At 44.9% G+C, this 25254-nt stretch overlaps 1 protein-coding gene across 1 annotated transcript in view; it reads left to right on the top strand.

The window, feature by feature from the left end:
- LOC147732901 (uncharacterized) overlaps positions 1 to 25254 on the top strand; it is a 447397-nt gene that overhangs the window by 285236 nt on the left and 136907 nt on the right. The window lies entirely within an intron of this gene.

Here is a 25254-nt window from a genome sequence, read left to right as displayed (position 1 = left end):
TCTATTCTCTAGGGCATTATTCAGCCTTATGAGCCCAAGAGATCCCTTCGCTCCGAAACCCAGAACTTGGCCATTATTCCTAGAATTAGGAAGGCAAGAAGCGGAGGTCGATCTTTCTCATTTAACGCTGCTGGACTCTGGAACTCTCTTCCTCTTCACCTCCGCATAGAATCCAACCACTTTTCCTTTCGTAGATCCCTGAAAACATTCCTCTTTCCAAACTGAGTAACATCCCCCTGTTTTAACACCTTGGCTGCTAAGGCAATTCTTCCCGGGTGCTGAAATTTTTGAATTGCCATTCTTCATGACGAGCTCAGCTCGTCATAAGCACAGCTCAACTGTGCATCATGACGAGCTGAGCTCGTCATGAGCATCGAAAGGGTTAAACTGTAAGCGCTGGGAGGCCTCCGGGCAGCCATGCGCTATATAAATGCTTTTTACAATTACAATTACAGAAAACATGGGCAGCAGAAGTCACCAATTGATTCATTAAGGAGAAAATGCCTGAAGCTGCTAGTTCTGCTAGGTCCTAGCCAGAAAACAGTCTGTGTTTTTATTGGGGGTTGTCCATTGGATTGACCCAGCCAGAAACCACTTCCCCCTAGGACAGAAGTGCAAATCTAGCAGGCCTTGTCCTAATCTGGAGATTGTGTGCTGAAGGGAGGATCACAGAAATGCACAACAGCTCGAGCCACCATGATGAGGACGAGGAAGTTCCCATGGAGGGTCCCACAAACTTTGAGGGAAGCCTAAAGGCGAATGTGATCTTGACAGTCAGCCTGTTAATGTTACAGTAAAGGAGGCTCATCTAACTCACCTACATGACAGAATAGGATGCACTGTATCATAACTTTGAGAGCAGGTATAAGATGTGAAATAATAGTCAAAACTACAACATCAGCTATACTAAAGTAATGTGTGAGGAGGGTAGCTCAGTTGGTAAGGACACATCTTATGACTTACCATCAAAACACCGACAAATAGGCAAAGTTGTTGATTTGACTTAAGTAAAACAGTACTTTAATGCAAGCTATTGCCAAAGATCATTGGCACTATAGATAATTAAGAACAAATGTGGCATGAGCAGTCTATCATTTAGTGTGCCCTAAAGTCTGTTTCAAGCAAAAGGGAAGGAAAGCACGAAGAATAGTGTTTTCATGCCACCAATGCCTGCAGGTGTAGCCTTAGTGTAGGGCTTTGCTGTAGCCTTAGGTGTAGGGCTTCGGTGTAGCCGTACTCCCCGGGAAACACAGTGAAGGTAATGGTCATCAACCGGAGACACTCAAGCTAGAGGAGGAGGGAAAACACAGCTGCACTTTGATTAGAAATGATACGCTTTGGTAAAGAAATAAACATGGAAACGCTGGAACTTAATGTTTATAATGAATCCAAAGGGCTGACTTGCTTTCTTTTTTAGAGATGGAAATTCATCGAAATCCCCAAAACATGCAACTCAGATGGGTCCTTCAGAAAAGGCGTGTTTTGCCTAAGGTGAAATTTCACCTGATTTTCATCTCACCTGAACCGGTCAGGATATCTATCACTCCTACCTTTTCTTCTCTCTCTAATAGTATATATATTTATAAATATATACATATATATGTATATATGTATATATATATATCATGTTCCCTGGTAATCTCTCTCTCTCTCTCTTTCTCTCTCTCTCTCGTTATTCTTTCTCACTCTCATTCACATCTTCTCTCCTTCTCTCTCACTTAGTCACCCCAGGACAGCCTACCAACCATGACAATGATTGTCAGGTCATTTATATTGTATAGTGAAACTTTGCTAAGGCTGGGGTGGGACTACGTCGCTTAGCAACCAACCCATGAAGAGCTCAGGATCATACATTCTTAAGCCCACAGCAACTCAGAAGAGACTGGGTCTTTCGTACTTCATCATAGTCTGAAAGAAGATGTGCTAGGCCACTGTACTTGGCACCACCTTTACAGAGGAACCCAACCTAACTCAACCAAATTCCTGCTAGAGGCCTGAGTAGTATATATCATCTGGAGTAAAAGCCAGCAGAGAGGACCCTGACTCACACCTTTACCACTACCCTAATTCCATAGATCGTATGCTCGAAAGGGAAAAAGGGGTAGTGAGCACCAAGATCACCCTCTCAGAAAGGAGAATGTTGTTAAATCTAGGCTCTCCAACTCTGGCCTCACAACCCCTACAGACCTTCCAGCCTCTCAACAGAGGCTCATACAGATCTTGACCTACCTGCCACCCCATTCCAGGGTCTAATTCCCAGTTCCACATCGAAACCACAATCCCTGGCCTTGGTGGAAGCCACCAATGTGGAGAATGACAACCATTCCCCTGACCATACCACTTCCTTGCCCCCCGCAAATCCAAAAGGGTAACAAGCCCAAAACAAACAAGCAAGGGAGCTAAGGCCACAAACCCCGCTTCCTCTAACAAATCAAGTTGCTTACCAGATAAAGCTTTGCAGTGCGACCTGCATCCTCAGTCCCTCCTGACCGCGAAAAACGAGGGTCCTCAAGAACCCCCATCCCAGTACATGTCCATGCTAGTTGTAAGCTGTACAAACAGATTAATAGATTATTCTAAGGGCAGAGCTTGTTCCCTTAGTAGCTCGCCTCGATGCTCTGGACATCAAAATAGAGGCCCTTAGGAGTCCTCCTCCCCCTGCGGTAGGAATTACATCTCCCCCCACTATTGTGCTGTTACATCAAGCTGAGCAAGTAAGGCCCAACCCTTTCCCTTTATTGTAAATGCCCTGTCTGCTTGAATGTAAAACTTGAGAGGGCGCAGCAGGCTTAGTGGGTAATCCAGAGGGACGAACCTGGAGTAACAAAAATGCAGTGGTAAGGTAAGGTAATTTTATTATGCATAGTTAATTAAAACCAGTGCAAACATTTTACAAAACAGATTAAATATCATAAAAGAAGTTGTGTCTTTAAAACGTCATTAAAAGAGCAAACAGTAAAAGCCCAATACAAATTTCCAGATGCGTTACTTTTGGGTAAGAGCAGGTGTCATTAAGTTCAAATTAGTGTCTAGATGCTGTGTAATGTTTTTTGGCAGTTTCTGCTCAATTAGCGCAAGGAACTTTACATACCTGCAGTTCAGTTTTGTGTTTGCAGGGTTAAGACAAGCCAGTACTGCTTGCCTTCTAGTGCGAGTTCCTATCTGTCAAAGTTGGTCCTTTAGGAACAGCTGGCGTGCTGGCCTGAACTCTTGGCGGAGGCAAGTCATATGAAGTATGTCGCCCTTCTCTGTATTGCAGAAGGTGCAGGGTTCGTGGCCATTGCTCCTTAGCCATGGTGGCAAATGCTCTCTGGTAGGCAAGACCCCTAGTCTGTATTTCAGAAACTTCAGTTTTATTGTCTTGGGATAACCCTGGCTGAAGTATGGTTGAGGTGTCAGGGATTTATATGTGTTTATGGTCATCCATGCATGGTTTCTTTTAGCGAATGACTCTTTATCCTCTAGTAGTGAAAGAGTTTTGACAGTTTTCCAGACCAGTTTTTTAAATGCTTTGTGGCCGAGTTGCAAATCCCAGATCGCAGTTAGTTTGGTAGTCCCCAAGGCTGTCTTCAGGTAAGATCTTGCCTGAGATGCGTCCCTTCTTTGAATGTCTTGCCATAACAGCTCATTTAAAGTGTTAGTAATAGCAGAACGAAGTTTGTGGCAACAGATGATGTAAGCTCCCTGTCTTGCAAGAGCTTGTTTTTGTAGTCCAAATTCCAGCCTGAGTTGGGCGGGCGATGTATAGGATGGGAGCGAAAACATTGTTCGGTAGGCTTTTGTCTGGATTACGTCCAGATTCTTGGCATCTCTCCCACGTAGAGCCTCGCTGCCGTAGCAGATGGATGGTAGTAGCTTAGCCTGGATGATTTTCAAGTAAGGAGTCAAAATTGGTCCTGTTAGTTGGTTAGCTATGCTTTTTAATGTGGCGGCAATACAAGACGCTCTCCTTTTTGCTTCCAGCGTTTGCTGTGAGAATGAACCATCTTGGTCGAAGATGACTCCCAAGTATTTATAGTCCGAAGCTGGCTCAATATTTTGGCCCCCCAGTGTCCATATCTTCTGCGGCTTTTTGTGTATGTTTATTGACATAGTGCGAGTTTTGCTTAAATTTATTTTTAGTTTGTTTTCCATGGCATAACTGTGCATTTGAATTAGTAGTTGTTTTAGGCCGATGTAGGTATGGCTCAGTAGCACGACATCGTCTGCGTACAGAAGGTTGCTCAGGGGTTTCCCTCCCAGCCTCGGGGGATGGGAATTGCAAGTGTTTAATACGCCTGGTAGATCCGCCATATACAGATTAAACAGTGTTGGGGCGAGCACACACCCTTGCTTAAGGCCTTTGGTGGTGCGGACTTTAGATGATAAATGTGTGCCGCCTCCTAGCTTCACCTGCACCCAGGTGTCGGAATGGAGAAGCTTCAGCATGCTTAACGTGGAATGCGGTATTCCCCATTGTGCCAGTTTCCTCCAGAGTCTGTCTCTATCGATGTTATCGAATGCCGCACTGAAATCAATGTAGCACATGTGCAGCAGCAATTTCCGTGTTTTTGCTGCGTCGATCATTAGTGAGATGGCCAGAATATTTGTGGTTGTTCCAGTGTTTTTACGGAAGCCGGTCTGGTTCAAAGGTATAATCTCATTGGAGTCCGCCCATGAGACAATCTCCTCCAAGATTGTACCCGCAAAGTATTTTGCCTCGTTGTCAAGAAGGGCTACTAGACGATAGTTGTTTGGATCAGTTTTATCGCCTTTTTTATATATGGGGACGATTGTCGACCCTCTCCAGGATTCTGGGATTTTATTTAGAAGTCTAATTTCACAGAATAGCGGTTGCATGATAGTGGCCCATTCTGTGCTCTTTTCCTTGAATAAAGCTGGCGGTATGCCATTGGGACCTGGAGCGCCTTCTTTCCTGCCCTTGCGAATTTGTGTTGATATTTGTGTTATTTGCTGAGAGGCTGATGGAACCATGATGCTTTCCTGTAGGCCTTGCTCCTTCTTAATCTGAGACTCCGACGAGGGCGTTATGCGGTGGGGCTCTTTTTTGTTGGATTCTTGGGTTCCTGCCTGTTCCAGGTGATTGTTGAAATGGCTGGAAAGGTAGTTTATCCATGTCTGTTCCATGATGTGCGAGCCTGGTTCTTTATATTCTGGACGCAGAATCCTATTCACCGATTGCCAAAAGCGTGCGCTATTACTGCTTTTGGTATCAAATAGCAGTTTTGCCCATGTTTCGTTTTCAACCTCTTGTTTTATGTTCCATTTTGTGCGTTTGAGTTCCGCTCTTTGTTTCCTCAGCTCTATCCGAAGGTTTGTTTTCTCTGCAGATGATCTTAGCTTCCGTAGGGTCGAGTTAATTTGTTTTTTGTGTGACCTTAGTTGTGCTCTCTGACCTCTTTTTAAGCTGGATGTGGTGCCCTTATTAGGAAGATTGCTTTTTTGGATGGGCTTGGTGGCCAGATCTCGTAGCAGAGACTCAGTGTATAGCTCCCAGTATTGAATGTGCCCAACCACATTTGATTGTAGCGTGTTATGTAATATAAGGGCAGTTTCTGCCAGAGATGTTAGATTGGTTGGCGTGCATTTAAGTCTTTTTTGATTGATGGAATGAATAGCCCCTATCACTTTGTCTGGCTTGAATGCAGTGGGCATATTTGCCGTTAAATGGCATTCCTGGGGGCGGTGATCACTTTCACCCTTGTCCCCCATTCTGAATCCCAGGATGTGGGGAAATAAGGCCAAACTGGCAAATGTATAATCCAGGATGGAGCTCGCTGTTTGTGAGTAGAATGTTTCTACAGGCGGAGAGTCGGTAGAGAATCTTCCGTTTAGTGCCCGAAGATTGTAGTGTTCTAGGTCTTTGAGTAGAGCATTGTTTAAATACCTTTTCCTGCGTAGCGGAGAGTTTTGTGGAGGTATGGTGTAAATTTTGTTTAAGGCCAGAGCCTCTTCTTCTGTTGATGAACCGAGCATGTTTTGATTGAAATCCCCAGTCAAGAGGAGGAGTGGTTTTTCCATTTGAGCGACATACTCCGCTAGTTGGTTTGAAATTGAGTTAGAGTCATTGACTCTATGTTTGGGGTGAACATATGCGTTAATCAGGCATATCTCGTCTTCTTTGTTGCCGAGCTGTAATTTTATCTTTACTGATAAAGTTGTTGATGTGGAAGATTTCATAAGAACTGCCGATGAGACAGTTGTGTTAGATATGTATGTAGCCAAGCCTCCTGACCAAATCTGTTGACTCTAGTTGCTGCCGATGAAAAGCAAGTGAAGCCCATGATGTGTTGTGTGGATGTTAACCACGTTTCTTGCAACATAACTATGTCAAATTGAGAAATATACTTTTGGAAATCCATGTCATCCATTTTTGACGAGAGGCCATTTATGTTCCACGAGCAGATGCCTATAAGTGGCGCACTGCCCTTTGTGTCGTCTGTTGTCTGTTGGTGGCATCATGCCTCCTCGGGGCGTAAGAAGATTGTTCGAGACAGTGTTCCTCTTGTAAATGCTAGATTTTGATGGGGGGCTCCCCTCAGTGTAGCTTCTGTCCGATCCCATGGTCTGCTTGTATTGTTGTTTGGCTGGCTTCCTCTCAAAAATGTGGTCGTAGGGAGGGTGTGTGTCTGATTGTCATTCGGCATTGGCCTACGCCCTCTTGTTGGATGAACTTCTGATACCCTCGGTCTGTCTTCCGAGTATTGCCACGATAAGTTTTTTCTTTTTGTGGGCGAGCTGCTCAAGGCACCTCTAAGGACGCTAAGAGTGTTTGCCTGTATTGCCGCTGGTTCTGGGCTTGTCCTCCTCTGTAGTGGTGCGGGATAAGCTGGTTTTGGTACGGGGACTAGCTTAATGCCCCAAGACTTAAATTGCTCCGCTTCTACTGCAATTAAGTCTGCAACGATGCTGGAGGACCAAGTGGTTTTAGTTGCTTCCAGACTATTTGGGTTTTTGGCAGGCAGGAATTCAACAGATATTAAGTTGTTCGAACTTATTCCCTTTAGACTGGGAATGTGTTCCATTAATTTGAGAATGTTGCCGCGGTTTAGCGTATCGTGCTGCCCTTGCGACGTATACTCTGGAAGGAAAACAAGCATCTCCGTTGCTTGGTTAGTGCTTCTTTCCTCCTGGTGTTTATTTGTTGTATAAAGTGCTAGAGCTGACGAGCCCTGAGCTGAAGGAGCTTCGTAAGTTGCCGGGGTTGTGTCTTCGCCATGCCAGTTGGCTGTGTGTGTTGTTACTTTAAGAGGGAGCATTTGCTTTGGTGATATGTGTGTTTCAGAAGACCACTTTGTTTGTGGATGTTCCAATTGGCTTGGATCCAGGTAGATAGTCTTAACTATTGTGTCTTTAAGGTGGTCTACATGAGTTTGGCTTAAAGTTTGGCCAGTCTCTCTATTCCTGTCCCCAACCTCAGAGTTTGGCATGAGTGGGCAGTTAATTGCTGATGTTAGTGGCGTATCTTGAGTGGTAATTGCTTCAATTAGTTCCTTTTCCCTTTGAAGCGGAGGATCCATATTATGTGGTGATGGAGCTCCCAAGTGGTCATTGAGGTCCCTCTTTGTCGTATTCTTATCACAGTTTGGCTGTATGAGTTGTTTGGTCTTTATTGCTATGTCTCTGTATGTGGCTGTTTGTTCTGGTTGGTCGTTTGCTGGTAGTCCTTGAAGTCCTTGCTCTTCTTGGTTCTGCAGGTTGCCAATTGTATTGTGCTTCTGCTGAATTGAACTGGGGGGTGAGCGATCTTCGCCCTCTGTGGAGTGGGCATTAGTGATGTTAGGAGGAGATTTATCCTTCGTACCGAAGAAAATTGGGAAGTATTTGGAAGTGGATGTTTCAGTGTCAGTTTTTTGCTTCCGCCCTTTCCTTTTTTGTTGGCGCCGTTGCTTGGCGTTGGGTTTCTTTGGAAGATCCTGTCCCATCTGGCTTGTTTCTTTGTGTGCGGGAATGTGATCGACTATTGGCTCTCCTTTGTTTCCGGGTAACTCCTCCTTCCTTTGCGTTCCATCGTCATGTATAGTGAGGCCCTTTTCTGCAGTTGCGTTTCCTCTATGTAGGTTCCTTAGGTCTCCTATTAGGTCAGTTAACATAGTCGGCAGTGTGGCTACTTTGTCCAGTGCCTGGCTGCAGTTGCAACTTGGGTAGATGTTTGTCTGTGCTCTCACTATTAAGTTGTTTAAGTTCCCTAGCTTGTCGTCGATGCCGGCTGTGAAAACAGCCAGTGTATTAAGAAGAGTGAGTTGGAGCTCCATTTTTTCAGATTGATACTGTAATGCATCTACTGCTAACTGAATGGTATTTAGCAGTGAATTCCACGTTCCGGTGTTTTGTTCTTTCCCCCGCCCGTTCTCCTTGGCGGTGTTGGTATGCAAGTTTGTGTTTTTGGCTGCCAAAAATGGATCAAGGGTGGGGGGATCTTTGTGGTCTGGTGTGTAGGTTGCTAACATGTCTTCCCATTCTTGTGTGTTGAGATAGGACATTGTAGCCTTGCCTTCTGCTTTACGGCAGAGGTCGTGTTGACTTAGTGCCTCGTGGATTCCCTGGTCTATGGGAGGTGTTGCACATTCAGCCGTTGAGCGAGACTTAATAGGGGTACTGTGGGTTTGGCCCAAGGATTGTGAAGCCAGCGCCGGGCTGAGTGGTGCTTCCTTTGTGTAGAGCTGCTCTTGTGTCTGTAGGCCTGTCTGTGGGCCTCTCCCAGAAGCCCTATCAGTTGGGCAGATGTCTGTTCTATTAGTTGATTTTTGTGCTGAGGTTGGTTTCTCATACGCATTCACATCGGCGCTGAGATCGTCTAATGGGGTTGGTAACGCAATTTCCCTGTTGTATGGGGCCTTGCTGTCTGAATGAGAGGGTAAGGAATTCTGATTCCGGTTGAATTCATCAGCAAAATTAGGTGTCTCTTTGCTTATGCTTGCGCTTGAGCTCTCCAGAGGAGTGTTTGCACTCATGTGCTTCGCAAAGCTAATTTGCGTAAGGTCTTGCGAATAATTACACAGGGCAGATGGACTTATAGCTTCAGGCGCGGGTGATGGTGGGCGTGCTGGGCTCGCAGTGGCTGGAAGTAATGGAGTTTGCAAGCCCTGCAGATGGTTGTTACTTGAGAAGATGGCTGAGCCTGCGTCCTTTAGAAATTCAAATTTTGTGTATATTTTAGGCTGGTAGGATTTTTTGATAGATTGTAGCGCCTTTACTGTAGGCTCTGATGATAAAACCGCTGACAAGCCCTGCACTGTTGAGCTTTGATAAAGCCCTGATGTTTGCTCTAATGGCAAAAAGTTCCCCTCTGTATTAATGGCAGGGTTTGCATTTATTTTCGTTTTCTTGTGTTCTTTCTCGTTTCCAGTTGTATCATTCATTTTTGCTGTGGATTTTGGTTTTGTCTCCAGGGGCTCCCTGACTTTCCCTGACCTCATGATGGCGTTTGCGGGCTGTGAACCGCCCTGGACCGCCAAGGAGAGGTGGAAATAACTGCCCCCCTCCTTATTTGCCGCCCCTTGCTAATGCGTTTGCTCTTCTGCCGATGGTTGAAGACAGAAGAATGGGGAGGTTTCGAGGTACGGTTTTGATGGGGAGGGAAAGATGGGAGCGTTGGAGCAATCTGGAGCAATCTGTGAGAGGGCTATGTGGAAACGTAGAAACAGGCTCAGAGTAGTGCTGAGAATAAGGATGTGAGAGGAGCAGACTATGAGCGGAGCGCTCGGGGGAGACCCGCTGACAAGGTCGGACCTAGTCGGGCCTGCCTAGGTCGAACCCCCCGGCTCTTACTTAGCGGCCGCCTCTATCGGGAGCCGCGCTCACGTCACGTCTTTACAGTCTCGCTTCGCCTCTCCTCCTTTGAGTGGCTGCTCCTGACGGGGGGAAAAGCGGCGATGAGAACAATGAATCGCTGTATCTGTACTGAAATCTAGCCGATGCTAGTTGTCACCCTAAAGATCGCCGCCTGCATGCTCCTCTCACACAGCGACGCATGGACTGTGCGGCTTCTGTCAGCGAGGTAGAGGCGCTGTGTTCTGAGCTTCTGTAGACCCAGGTCCACCTCCGGTTCTAGTGCTTCAAAAGTCTTCCAGCACTCTGTTCAGTTTAATAAGTAAGTTAGGGCCTTGGTTTGCCTCGGGGCTGTTGCCCTCTCCCCTGCACCCCTCGCCGCTATAGAGACCGCAATGGGAACTTTGGCAGCCTCAGCTCCCCTGCATCCTGGCAGACAGACTCAAACGGGCATGAAACAAGGATGAGAGGTCCCGATGGTGTTAGAGTTTAGTGGCGCTGCCGAGGGTCTGGCAGCATAGGTTACAGGATACAGGAGCAGGGGCAGAGGGGGGGGGGGGGGGAGCCACGGGTGAGAGAAGCCGCAATTTGCCAACCGGTCTTAAAAGCAACTCACCGGGACCGTTTGCTGTTTTGTTGGATTTCCCTCACAATCCTCGTGGTTGAGGCTTCAATATTGGGCTCTGTTCAGTCTCCGTAGCTCCGTAGCTCTAACCCGCTCTGTTTGCCGTTCTCCTCTGTGGCTCGTTAGTTTATTCGATACGGACCTCTAATGAGGTCCGATTTCAGCTTGCAGCGGCTCGCAGGTGCCGGGAGCAAACAGCCGGGAGTGGGAGAAGTTTTGCCTTTGCCTTCTGACGCGAGCCAGGCAGGAGATGGGCAGGAGTGCTGCTAAAACTCCCGAGGACTCCAGGAGACTTCGGTGGGGCTCAACGAGACTTGCCCCGCTGCCCCCGCTGCTCGCAGTCTCGCTGTTCGCCGCTGACCACCGCGGAAGGAATGGCGACTGGTGTCCGGCGTCTGGCGTTCGCTGTGGTCCTCTGCTGCTCTCTGCTGGTCAAACACGATATCAAAAATGCAGCGGGTGGAAAGAAAAGGCATGTCCAGCACAAATGGCCATTTAGGAAGAGCGAAACGAAAAGATAATGGGCGGAATGTTTAACAATGCAAACATTCACCCCAGTCACATGTCTGGGTTGAATCCATTGTTTTTTGCTCACCACATCATCCCAGTCTGTACCCAGCCATGGTGAATGTTTGACAATGTTCACATTCTGTCCATCATCTTTCTGTGTTGCTATAGTCACTCTAAGTGCAAAAGGTATGCCCAGGAGTGGGTCCCAGGCTCACTATGCCACTAGATTCAATCTAGCCTGGCTGATGTGGGGTGATACCAGGGAACTGGTCCCAGGATGCTAGTTTCTGGTCCAGGGAGGGCGTGGCCTGGCATTTTGGGTTGGATTATTCCATGGGAGACAGGGTCAAGACTGATTTGCAAATGGCTTGGTACCAACTGGTATGGAGTGGTGAGCAAAACATAAAATATGGATTAAACCCAGATCTTTGATCGGGGACGAATGTTTGACCCCCACCCCCATTGTCCCCAAAGTGCACGCCCTACCTGATTGTCCTCCAGAATGTTTCTGGGATACCCCCTGGTGTGCAAATGTGTAGGAAGAGTCCCTTGTTTAGACAAACATCCGAATGACTGTTCTGGGGACAGAGTATTAGTTAACTTCAAGCCTCCGTTATTGGTAGAATTGCTTCTACTGCGATTTAGCTCAATGACTTCTCCTCTAGACCAAATTAAAATGCTTCCAGAAATGTATTTCGAAAGACCAGTTGCTGCGCTCACCTCTAATTGGGATACACCCATCAGCAACCATGGCCAACTCATTTTCAAAATCGTCACAAAAAACACTTTTGAACCCCTTTCACTTTTGAATGCCCAAGATTGACGATGTGTGAAAATGTTACTCAGGGCATCAACACATCCCCTAGAGGGGGGAACTACCAGAATAACCTGGATTCGCAAGTTCATTAAATCTAGTACCATCAAAGCGGGCTCATTTCCTTCCAGTGGATTCCCCTTCCTCCATGATTTGCGCTATAGATGCATCTTGTTCCTGATTCTGATTCTGACCCTGTTAATGCCATAACAACTACTGCCAATTTGACACCAACAAAGGGCACACACAACGATTTTGCACCTCTGTCCTCTCCAATAAATGTATCCCATAGACTGGCATCTCTGTTCTCTAATTCTCCTCACCCTAGCCAAAGCTCCAACTCAGCAGGGACAATCAGAATTCTCTTGTGGAACGTTGCTAGTATTAAGTCCAAAGAGCCGCACCAGACTGTAGAGAATATATAGACCAATTCAATGTATGTAAGCTCCAAGAGATGTGGGCAATTGAACCCCAGTTTAAATCTGGCTACACCACATATCATGTCAAAGCACTGGCTGGGCATCAGGGGGCCATTGGGGGCCATTGGACTTGGGTCAAATTGATTTAAACCGACGAATCAAAACATTGACTCGTCAGATATTTTGGGGCTAAAAATGTATTCCCCAGTGAAGACTTGTAGGTATTTGTTTATTGTCTACTGTAGACCCAGAAGCAGAAGTGTGGAATTGTCTACTGTAAACATCTTGCAACATTCTGTTAGACAGATCAACTCCAAGGATATGGTCATTATAGGTAGAGATTTTAATATAGACTTTGAAAGCATATATGGCTGTGATTTAGTGGTGGGGTATCCCTTCCCTTCCCTCAGCTCAAGATCCTATATCTTAAGCTCAGTGGTTGCCATGCAGGTTGTCCACTTCATGACACTAAATGGGCTGAGGGCATGTAATGGAGATCTGTATCTGACAAGCTGGGGCATTTGCATTTAAGAAAGGTTCTATAAGATCAAAAATTGATTGCATCATGACCAGGGTTGTCATGTGGGAAAGATTGGCGGACTCTGAAGTGGATAAGAGAGGAGAGTAGCCACTACCCCTTACACCTAAACATCCTGGGTTGTAGCTCCAACTACCCACCCCTACAGCACCACAAATAATGCCAATAATGGGAAACAACCATAGGTCCACCAGGTTGCTCTCAATTGTGGGGAATGCAGAGACCATGACAGAGATATATGACATATTTGTGAGTGTTCTGTCTCACCTAAATAGCCTGGAAAATCCAAGGATTTTTATCACTTATATACACACAAAGCTGGTAGCATCTTTAATACTGATCTTGACCCAACCACCAAAAAAAGAAGCCCCCTACCAGGGCGCGTAATGTAGATAGTAATCTATGGTACTCAAAGGATTGTAGATTGGCAAAACAAATACTGGGGAATGCTCTTAAAAATCTACCTGAGGTCCGCATAGCCAGGGACTTATACAAGAAGACAGTAAGAAGTGCAAGGGCCAAGTGGAGTGGATGCCAGCTGAAGCGATCTGGTAATGGCTGCAAGGTCTAGCGTTAATTGTCATTTTGGAAAAAAGTTGCCCATGGGAGCAGGAGTTCCAAATTACAAGTAGACTGTCATCTGAATCCTGAGGCTTAGGTAGATCACTTCACTAAGTTATACAATCATGCCGCAATCGACCTTTTCGCATCAACTTGCCTCCTTTAGACCTTCACTTCACACTAGAAGAAACCATGATAGCTATCAGTGCAATTAAATTGGGCAAGGCCCCAGGAGCAGACAAATCCCCATGTTAGTCTGCGCCTCTTATGTTAACTGCCTGAGCAATGCAATAGCTGCAGGGGCTCCAATCCAAGATACATGGAAGGGGCGAAGATTAGTCTCATTTACAAAAAGGGGATCGGTGTAGTTCTGCTAATTATAGGCCAATAAGCCTTTTTGACATTCTCCAAAAGGTTTAAGCGAGACAGTTGCTAATTCTTCCTGTGTGGCTATGGCTCTTGAGATTAACATTTCAAAAAAACAATTTATGGTAGTCAGACCGAACAGATCATTTAAAAACACCATAGCCTTAGGTAAGGCAGGTTTTTAGATTCAAATATTTGAGCATTATGCTAGATAGTAGGGTTTCATGGTCTTCTCACATCCAGAAGAGAAGGGCGGTGCTCCAACATCAGGCATCAATTATCTTTAAAAAAAACATATCATGGGACAAAGTCAAGGGCCCTACTCCCGGCAATGGAGTTATACAGACTAAAAGTCTATTCAGCTGCCTTATATGGCACGAAACTTTGAGGCCACGTGAATACAGACTCTCTTACTCTTATAAAAATAAATTCCTGTGAATGCTCCTTCATCTCCCCCAGAATAATCTCTTAATACCTATGTTTCTTGACGTGGCTCCCAAACAGGTGGGAGATATTGCCAACCCAGGCTCCTTATGTACTGGGTAAGGATCTGGACTGCAGAGGGGCTTCAGCTATACCATAACACATTAAAGGAACAGCTGTCAATCCAATACATGTCTAACTTTCCCATGGTTTAGGCATGTTCAATCCTGGTATGAAAAACTGAGCCTTGGATCTTTTTGGTCGGATCCTACATCGATGACTCATGCCTCAAAGAAACAGCAAAAAGTCTGCTATTGGCCAATATCCATGCTAATCTCTTCATTCCTTCCAGCCAAGGGAAAAAAGGTACAGTGTAGGGACCAGCAAGGTCCAAGTGACTTGCCACAAGATGAAAAGTCAGAGTAGGCCCAGGCAAACAGGGGAGCCCACTGGAATCAAAGAAGACCCTCAAGAGGACCCGCAGGTTGGGAGGCACTGGAGTCGTAAGAGGACCTCAAGCAGCTCACCAAAGATGCAGGCCCACGGTGCAAGAGATGCGGTGAGGACAAAGATCTTAGTCACAGCCGATGCTTGTGGTTGATGACTACTTGGAGCCTGAAGATCTCTGAGGAAGAGAGCTAACAAGCCTTTGCAACGACAAGTCAACCCGGTGCACAGGGGTTTGGTTCCTGCAGTTCCGACGAGGGATACTGGCCTCAAACTCATGGAGAAGACAGGGCAGGCCTCAAGGGAGTTGTAGAACCACCACCTGTGTTGCTGAGCCTTCTGGAGTCCATGGGAGCCCAGGAGCAGCAGACCGGTTAGATTAGTTGTGGTGCTTGCAGATGCAGGGAAGTGACTCTTTCACTTCAATGGATAATCCTTCAGGTGTCTTGGATGTCCACAGGCCTTGGAAGGTTCCTGTATGGAGCACAGGCACAGACGTTACAGTGGATGAGCAGGACAACGAGACCAGGAGCAGCAGAAGTCTTCCCAGCTGCAGTCTCGATGTCCAGAGCAAACGTCCATCAAAGTACAGAGTGCCCAGATGGTTAAATATGAAGTGGTGTCTGATCTGAATCTTGTCCCACAATGAATCTAGGGACCCACCCATAGGTAAGCCCTTAAGTACCCTAAGGAAAGGGTTGGGACGATTCCGGGGTCCCTCCCAGAGGAGTGGCTGCACAATGGAGAGGATACTCCCATAGCCTTTGTCCGGTTTCGCACCAGAGTGGCAACCAACGGCTCCTGAACTGGTTTGAAGTGGACTATGCAAAGAGGGCACCAAGTGTGCCCTTCACGTAGTCTTAGTGGCACTGGCAAGCGCCCCTACCCTGCCCCAATATACTAAGCCCTGTCTGGGAGGAGGTCACACCTCCCTGTGACAAGATATCTATTGTTCTGCCTTCCCCTGCTTGAGCTTGGCTCAACAGCATGAGGGCAGAAACATGTCTCTGGTCGGCAGCAGCCCTAGCATGCTGTCCGGTTCTTAAAGACTGGTACAGGGAGCACTGAGGGCCACCCGGAGGAGATTCACAGTACATGGAGTCATATCTCTCACACAAACAGTGTGGGGGTATGATTCCAACATGTTTGATACCAAACACTGCATGGTTTGTTCTGGCTAATTTAGAGATGGTCATCGTGTAATGACGCATGGCCATTGTATATATCATAATGGCTGATGCACTTACAACCCGGGTGAATGGACTCAAAAGGTTGTAGGGGTGTCCTGCTCATGCAGGGGTACCCTAACACTTAGAACCAAGCACCCTGCCTTCGGGATTGAAAGGCCTGCCTAAGGGGGTGACTTATAGGTTTCACGTGCAGTGACCTCAGATATAGAGAAACACAGGCTGCAATGGCAGGTCTACAGTCACACTTTGAGTGTTCTCTCATGAGTGGCATAATACATGCTTCAGCCCTTGGGAGGCCCCTAGTGTGCCTATTCCTTGGGTACCTCAGTGCCATATATTTGGGACTTACAAGTGTACACCAGTAGCCAATCTGGGATGTATCCAAGTCCTCACCATATCCAATTCAGGGGAAAAAGCACAGAGACTGGGGTCTTGATTAGCAGGTCCCAGTTAGACTTGTCAGAAACAGCATAACACCAAGCGAAAAGTGGGGGTAAGCATAAACCCAGATCCTACTTTCCTACAAGTATGAGTGGGAATAGCTGTGAATGAGTAAGAAGTTAGCAAAAGAGGATATTATATGGAAGAAATAAGTGAGACAGAGGTGTGTGCTGTATGTGTGAAGAGCAAATACATTATCTGTGACTTTTGAGTGACTAAGGACTGATTCATGAGGCTTTGAGTATTAAGTAAGGATAAGTATAGATTGCCACTGTGGAGTGAGCTAATGGATATGTGAAGGGCAGAATTACCAATTAGCGCAATGTTATCAGTTACCTAACGACACTTGAGTTGTTCTATACAATACCATTTTGATATATAGTTCTTGTCCTATAAATATCATAATTTGGGAAAGCAACAGCAAAGGTAGTAGAATCCAAACTCCTGTTAGCTAAAAAGGAAGGACTTGCCAGAAAAGAATGGTGATGTGGAGCTAATTGACAACTCTGGTGCAATGTGTGCATGTTAAAGGAGTGAGTAAGGAGAAATGAGCGAGTGAGTATTTATTGAAGATTAAGAGATGGAGTTTATGTTAGTAAGCAGAGAAACTTGCGAGTATGTCAGTACATGAGTGGACGAGCAAGGAATAAGAAATGAGAGCAGACAAGTGAACAGTGAGCTTATAGTGAAAAGTAAATGAGTGGGTGAATGACGAGGGCATGGGTTAGTGTATTGAACAGGGGGTGAGCTTGTATATAGCGCTTATGAGGCACTACTCCCTTACTTCCGGGGAAGGGCAGAGCCAGCACAGAGCCACACGGTTCTACATAGCAGCCTGCAGGAGCACTGCTGAAAACATTTCTGGATGCAGTCTGGTGCTTTCAAAAGGGAGGAATCTACACTTAGAAGTATCCATCAGAAATATACATTTTTTATTTTGTACTTCTTAACTCTCTCTTTGGTCATCATATCTGCCTCATAGGCCAGCCCCTCTCTCCATTAGGAGAAGGTTGATAAGGGTGCACATTATCCTCAGGGAAGGACCTCTAATTCTTAAAAAAAGTGTCTTTCCCAAGCTTAGAACTCTCTGCACACTGTAAAGGATATATTCAAAGGTAAAATACTTCTGCCTCTTATATCAAGCACTATCTCTTTCTATGGTTTCCTGCCCCTTACATCAGAAACCAGCACCTACTTTCTCTACCCTACAAAAAGGTAAACTCTGTCTTTCATTTTAAGATCTGCCCGTATAGGTTCCATGTTAAGAGATCTCTTCCCAGATTAAGCCCCTATTCATGTCACATCAGGATCTCACTGTGTTTTAGAGGTTTCTTTCCATTATTCTAGGTTCCGCCTTCAGGTTTGGTGGCCTATATATTAAGATCAGCTTCCAGGTTAGAGTTATCTGACTCACGTATCGTGATCTATTCTAAACTCCCTGTGGCACCTGCAGTCCTTGGTTCTGGTCCTCTCCCTATTATTTCAGGTTCTTTCTCAGGTTATAGCTCTCACTACCATTTATGCTATATACACTCTGCTCCTAGGTGATGACTCTATGCATCTGGCATGAGTGTCTGACCTAAGGTTAGGTGTTTCCAGGAAACCCCAATATTCTCCACAGATTGGGGTTTTCTGTCCTTCATTTTAGGATCAGCTTGATGTTAGAGATCTCTGACTTTATATTAGAATCTGACTTTGTGCCCTTGGTCTTTACATCAGAATCTGCCTGAAGATTAGGGCTCTCTGGCCCTTATACAGGGTTATTTTACTACACTAGGGCAATCTGTTCTTAAACGAGATTTTGCCCTCAAGGTATGCCTTTCTATAAAGGTTTACATAAATAACCTTATGATTATTGTTATAGTGGTAACCTCATCCTCTATTGCTGCAGAATAAGATATGATATACTGAAGGATGTGGTAGGAATTGGATACTAATATCTATAATCTAATGCATACACATGTAATCTCATTTGTGAGATGAAAAGTGTACAGCCCTATTCAAACCAAGGCCATTTGAATTATGTGAGTCAGAAGCTCCAGCATCTTCTGCATAGTTATGGATTCGTAGCATTTGTACATAATCCTTTATCTCCTGCATGTTTGCAGATTTTAATAAAAAATATTAGTGTGGAAACGCGTGCATCTGCGCATTGAAATGTAAGTTGCAAAGACTGGTCACCATTCAGTTGGTAACTGCTGATTCTCAGTATTAAATTGGTAGTTCTGAGATGAAAACTTCTGTAAGACACTGTTAAAATGTATTAAATATTACAAAAGTCAAAATAAAACTGCCTTACAATGTGCCATACTATGCCACATAATTTGTATCTTCTTGCCACATAATTTAGCCAACCATGCCAGATAATTTGGCCTCTCCCTGCCACAGAATTTCAGTGCCCTGATGAAACACATACCAGAGGTTGACAAATTACTCATTTTAAGCACTTTGTATTTTAATGGTCTTGATTATTCCTTTCATTATAGTTTTACCTCAAAGTTTAAATAATGACATCCAAATTATCTTTCTGTAAAGGGAGGTTTAGGTTCGATATATCATTTGACTGTGGGCTAAGGAATGGGTTATGTCTGTGACAGCTAAACAGTAGCATCAACACAGAATGTTCCATCTGCTGTGATTGGCTGAGGAACACTGCCAAGTCCTAGCGACAGAGCTCTGGCAAACGCACAGAAGAGCACCATCCAAGCGACGGTGATCAATGCTGAGGTAAGAGTGCTCACAGATTTCTAGCATGAAAGAGGAGCAGGAAAGAAATACACAATTTAAATAAAACACACTTCAGACAATTGATGACGGATCTATTTTATGGTAGACATTTACTTATGCGCTTTGAGTTTTAGTTTACAAGTGTATTTTCACATGAATAAAAAGATAAGCCCACTAGCGGCAAAAATATGTTTTGTAAAAGCAGGTCAAGAACTTGGCAGCCCAGAGAATCTGGAATGATTCCTTAAATTATTTTATTATTATTAACTTATTTTAAAAAGGTTGAGGCTTGTCGGGTTTGCATGGCATAATATAGAGGTCTTTTGTAAAGTACCCTGCACAAAAGATGCAACCAGAGATTGCAATATAATTTACCTATCATATGTTTGAATCAAAATAGCACTGCTTTGTAGTCACTTTGAGAAGAAAAACTGCATGTCACTTTAGTTTGAGACATCTGCACCCATGGCTGAATTGTAACTTCCAAAATATTTGACTACTTTGAAAATGAATTACACTCGAGTACTGCAACATGGTCCCTGCAACCATAAACTGCAACCATCAACTTGCACCTTGAAATCATGCTATGAGTGTGCCTCAACAGCTGTGCTGCAGTCTCTAAATTGCAGCACTTGCAATACAAATCAACACAACTGCTTCCTCAAAACTTAAAGCACAGGCTAGAATCACTACTGAAACCTGCACTCAAATCTGAACCCATAGCAAAATTCACAATCCTGCACTCTGTATCAAAAGCTAGGTATTCTTCAAATATATATAAAGATTTCTATCTGAGGACGATTAAATAAAAAATGAAACATGCACCCACTGTACAATGGAGCTTAAATCAAGGTTGTGCCTCAACAGCAGTGCTGCAGTCTCTACATTCCAGCACTTGCAATACAAATCAATACAACTGCTTCCTCAAAACTTAAAGCACATGCTAGATTCACTACTGAAACCTGCACTCAAATCTGAACCCACAGCAACATTCACTATCCTGCACTCTGCATCAAAAGCTCAGCTAGGTGTTCTTCAAAATAAAGATTTCTATCTTTGAGGACAAATAAATAAAAATGAAACATGCACTCACTGTACAATGGAGATGTAACAACTGTAGAATCTCTCACAAGTCAGTACAACAACTGAATGTCTTCTGCTTCTGGAAAATTCTACAACATCAGTAAATAGAGAAAGGACTACCAAATGGCTCCCATTGCTGGACAAAAGGGGCGGCCATCTTGAAATCAACCACTAGATGTTTCCAAAAACCTAATGTGACAACAGAATATTATTTTGCTTTTGAATTTTCAGTCCCAATCCGTAAACTGTAAAGTGTTTTTTTAACATAACATACGTAAGGCTACACGTTTATTCCTTTTTTTTACAGCTAATGTTGTATTGCTTCTCTTAAAAAAGGGCAAAAGCATAATGAATCTTTGTTTTTTAGAGCACACCTACACAAAGATGGCTTAAAAGTGTGTATCTGCTTAGACTGGAAGTGTTTTATGTAGCCAAAAAGCAGTGAGGTACCGCCTGTGCAAGTGGCTAAGCTAAACTATTTTAAATGTGGCATTCATCTACACCTGCTTTGCATGTTTGCCCCATTTTTGATCAGTAATATAATAAGGTCGCAGAAGAAAAATATTGCTCTTTTATTTATGTTGCCGGATTCTAATAAGGCATGGAGCTGATAATTAAATATGATTTTCTGTTAATTTGTTAGCTTGGCAACACTGAGAGTGCGCTGGTAATAATTTAGGAATAGATAGCTCTAAAATTCTTTTGAAGTGTTTTCTTCATGTATTTGTTTTTGATATGTACAGTGAATTGGGAAAAATATCTGTTTTGTTGATTTTCTCATTATTCTCAACAACCTCAGCATAAATAAAAGGCAGCTACATCAGTAATATGCTCGGAAGATGGAAACTGCATTTGTGCTTCCTTAAGTCAAGTATTTATTTTCCCAGTACTTGATAAGTAGGATGTCCTGGATTTGCCAGGACAGTCCCGATTTCCGCCCCCTGTCACAGCAGATTTTAGTAAATTTAGCACACGCCCCAAATCGGGTCAACTGAAAAGAAGGGAGTGAAGTTTTCACGTCATGCTTATCAGAAAGCAATTCAATTAACGCACATGGTACTGGATTTAAAAGTTGCATTTAATTTATTCCCTTAGGGGGACATGCATCAAGCCTTTTCCCATTCGCAAACTGGCCGATTCGCAGAATTGGCCCGTTTGCGAATGGAAAAAGGCCTTTTCCAATGCAGGTACCTTTTGTCATTTGCAATTTAGGTCATCAGATTTATCTAAATTGCGAATGCATTTAGGGAATCGCAATTTGCGATTCCGTAATGCCAAGGCGTTTATGCCTTTCCTAAATACAAACTGTGCAATTAGGAAACGCTAATTACCATAAACTTCAAGTTGATGGCAATTTGTGCATGCTTCGAAAAATGCACAAAAATGCATTTTTCGAAGCATGCCATGTAGCGCACTTTGCTTCACATGCGCACACTTACTTTTTTTGGGGGGTGCTTCAGGGGGGCCTTAAGCCCCCGGCACCCTTGGATTTCCATTTGTAATTTACGATTACCAATTTGGTAATTGCACTTTGCAAATGCATTACCATTCATTCCTATGGGCCTGCAGGCCCATAGGAAAGAAAGGAGTCACGTTAGCTAATAGCGATTGGCAACTTCCGAATCGCTATTAGCCAATGTTAAGGAATGACAAATTTGATTCCAATTCCTACATGCATAGGCATTTGCACAGGACCAGCATTAGGAGGACCAGGACAAAGGAGACCAGGAATATCACTATGAAGCCCAGGAGGAGCAGGCTCAGGAAGTCTCACACCAAGGCAAAGAGAACCAGATGACCAGGGGAACCAGAACAAAGAGGACATGAACATCCGAGATCGGAAAAGCACAAAAGGTGATGAAAATAATGTTCTGTCTAATCACTTTTGCCCACAATGCCATCCCAGTTTGGACCCAGCCATTTGCAACCCAAGACCGGTATCACCATGTTTGGGGCTCTTCAGTCAGGTTTAGCTTGACTCCAGTGCACCATGAGAGAGGACCCATGACTGAGCATACATATAGCCACTTGGACCATTACAACAAACTCACAAAAGGTGATGAGAGGATGCTTGCAATATATCTAACCACTGGCAAGTGTTCTGGATAGCTTTCCAACACATTGTTCTTTTGCCCACCATGCCACCTGTTTGGACCAAGCCAAATGCAAATCAATCTTGACACTGCTTCAATAGGAACAGCACAATAGGCACTTATTGCTTCCTTACCTTTTCTAGTTATACACCCCAGAGGAGGTACACAACATTTTTCGGCAACTATCACTAGTGAAAGAGTAGGTGATCCTGCCTATAATGACTGAATCTGTAATGTTACCGTAAATGTGCAAGATTTTAAAACCCTAGTGCAAGTTTGCACTGGCATGATATGATGATGCTTTCCTGCCTGCAAGATTGCTTATGGTGTCTGGTTTGCCAAATGACCATGGCCTATATTCTGAGTTGCCTAATTTCTGCTGTGCCATGATAAAAAAAAAAGCTTACTGAGGATTGCAGTCAGCCTATTTTACTGATGTTGTCATTGCACCAGTGTGAGACTCATATTGTAGGTTTCCTGGAGTCTGCTGACCAGGACAAGGGATATAAAAACAGCATACCATTTTAGAGTTCAAAGTAATGTCCTTTAATCCTGACGCGTTTCAGAGCACTACGACTCCTTCATCAGAGGAAAATGGTGTTCAACAGCTTAAACGGCTTGAAAGTATTTATGCGCATGCACTCATTTCATGGCACACAGGTGTGCCGTTCTCCCGGCATGCTGATACTTGTAGTCACTGATAGCAAGTCACGTATTTCCCAATGGGCACCGTTGACAAACGGAGGAAAAGACAAAAAGTGGAAAGGGTCTGAGGGGGGTACGAGATTAAAGACCTAACAACACCCTACCCCTAATGGACTAATGGAAAACACAAGGGGTGCTAAGGTCGGTACCGACCTTAGCGCACCGTTGACAAACACCATCTGTTCAAAACATAACATTCATACCCATGTGGCCCTCCGGGCCGGAATGCTGATTCTAATCAAGTCCTGTCCACTGTACCCTATTGCAAACACAAAACTTTTCATGTCAAAGGCCCCGCTCCTGCTATGTCATCTTCCCTGCGGAAGGGCATACGTGACATACATGTGCATTGCCCGCATGTGTGGGGGGTGCTGTGCGTGTAAGCGTCCGTAGAATACTGCTATGATACGATTGAACTTTAAAATGTGGATGTCTAACGCGTTTCCATACGTACACGTTCGTGGTCTTTGGACCGTGATTTACAAGTTGTGTGGATATCTAGGTGTGTACATACATGTGCGTGTCTATGTACAAATACACGTCTCTATGTGTGCTAGTGCCCTGTGCAGTGTTCATGCATGCTGTCTGCATTTACATACGGATGATGCAGTTTGTACCAGTGTGCATACATTCGCACAGCTCTGTACAAAGCTCTTCTGCACCTAAACAGAAGTAGGGAGCGCTATCCAATGTGACAGCAGCGTACATGCGGGCTGGGCACACTGTGCATGGATAGGTTTGTGTCTGTCTGTCAGTGCGTCTACTTTGTGTGCCTGCACAGAGTGTGCTGCGCTGCTGCTGTGGGTCCCTGCGAAGGGCGCCTGCGGTTCATTTGTAGTTTTGTAACTGCAGCGACAATTTCACAGCGAGGAAGGCTGAAAATCTGCTAAGTGTTGCTAACCCCGTGCACACAACTCCTCAAAGTGTCTGCCTTCTCTGATGCGCACTTTACCTCACCCGGGCACCCAGACATTAGAGGCCGAGTAGGCACAGAGATCTCAGAGGACTGGGCAGGCAGAGCGCAAACGGATGAGCAAGGTGGCTGAAGCAGGCAGCAGAGAGGGTAGATGAAGGAGCAGGCAGAGTGCTGAGCAGGCAGGGAGCCCACGCGGAAGAGTAGGGTTGATGGATCAGGCAGCAGGGAGGACAGAAGCCTGAACAGGCAGAGTCCAATTTCATGGTTTTGTTTATTTTATATAAAAACACCCTGTATGAATGTTGTAACATCATACTTTGTCAATTAGCCAGGATATAGAGTCATGCAGGAATGTTTATAGTATGAGCTGGGGTTTCGTTTCCTGATGTATAGGAATTTCAGTGCAAATAGTTTTTGTCCTAAGAGGTAGGAGGTTCCTCAATTTATGTTTAAGCCAGTGGTGAGCACATTTCAAGGGAGAATTTTTAAGCAAGAAAAACTGGTTTATGATATCAATGAATCTTATATTGCCTAGTGGCCCCAAGAAGCATGGACTGCCATTACCAATGATGGATAGTGTGTCTGTCATTACCAATAATGGGTAGTCTGTTTACCATTACCAATGGTTGATCGCGTGTCTTCCATTGTCACTGTTTGATAGCGCGTCTGCCATTGCCAGCGGTGGTTAGTGTGTCTGCCATTACCACTGGTTGACAGCGTGTCTGCCATTACCTTTGGTTGATAGAGTGTTTGCCATTACCGTTGGTTGACAGCGTGTCTGCCATTACTGTTGGTTGACAGCGTGTCTACCATTACCTTTGGTTGATAGCATATCTGCCATTACCGTTGGTTGACAGCATGTCTGCCATTACCGTTGGTTGACAGCGTGTCTGCCATTACCTTTGGTTGATAACGTGTCTGCCATTACCTTTGTTTGATAGCGTGTCTGCCATTACCGTTGGTTGACAGCGTGTCTGCCATTACCTTTGGTTGACAGCGTGTCTGCCATTACCTTTGGTTGACAGAATGTCTGCCATTACCGTTGGTTGACAGCGTGTCTGCCATTATCGTTGGTTGACAGCGTGTCTGCCATTACCTTTGGTTAACAGCGTGTCTGCCATTACCTTTGGTTGACAGCATGGCTGCCATTACCGTTGGTTGACAGCGTGTCTGCCATTACCGTTGGTTGACAGCGTGTCTGCCATTACCGTTGGTTGACAGCGTGTCTGCCATTACCTTTGGTTGACAGCGTGTCTGCCATTACCTTTGGTTGACAGCGTGTCTGCCATTACCGTTTGGTTGACAGCGTGTCTGCCTCTTACCGTTGGTTGACAGCGTGTCTGCCATTACCTTTGGTTGACAGCGTGTCTGCCATTACCTTTGGTTGACAGAGTGTCTGCCATTACTGTTGGTTGACAGCGTGCCTGCCATTATTGTTGGTTGACAGCGTGTCTGCCATTACCGCTGGTTGACAGCGTGTCTGCCATTACCTTTGGTTGATAACGTGTCTGCCATTACCTTTGGTTGATAGCGTGTCGGCCATTACCGTTGGTTGACAGCATGTCTGCATTACCGTTGGTTGACAGCGTGTCTGCCATTACCGTTGGTTGACAGCGTGCCTGCCA

This window comes from Lissotriton vulgaris, chromosome 2_1, assembly GCF_964263255.1.
Source record: "Lissotriton vulgaris chromosome 2_1, aLisVul1.2, whole genome shotgun sequence".
Lineage (NCBI taxonomy): Eukaryota > Metazoa > Chordata > Amphibia > Caudata > Salamandridae > Lissotriton > Lissotriton vulgaris.
The sequence above is the reverse complement of the archived record's forward strand: the minus strand, read 5'-3'. Positions and strand labels throughout refer to the sequence as shown.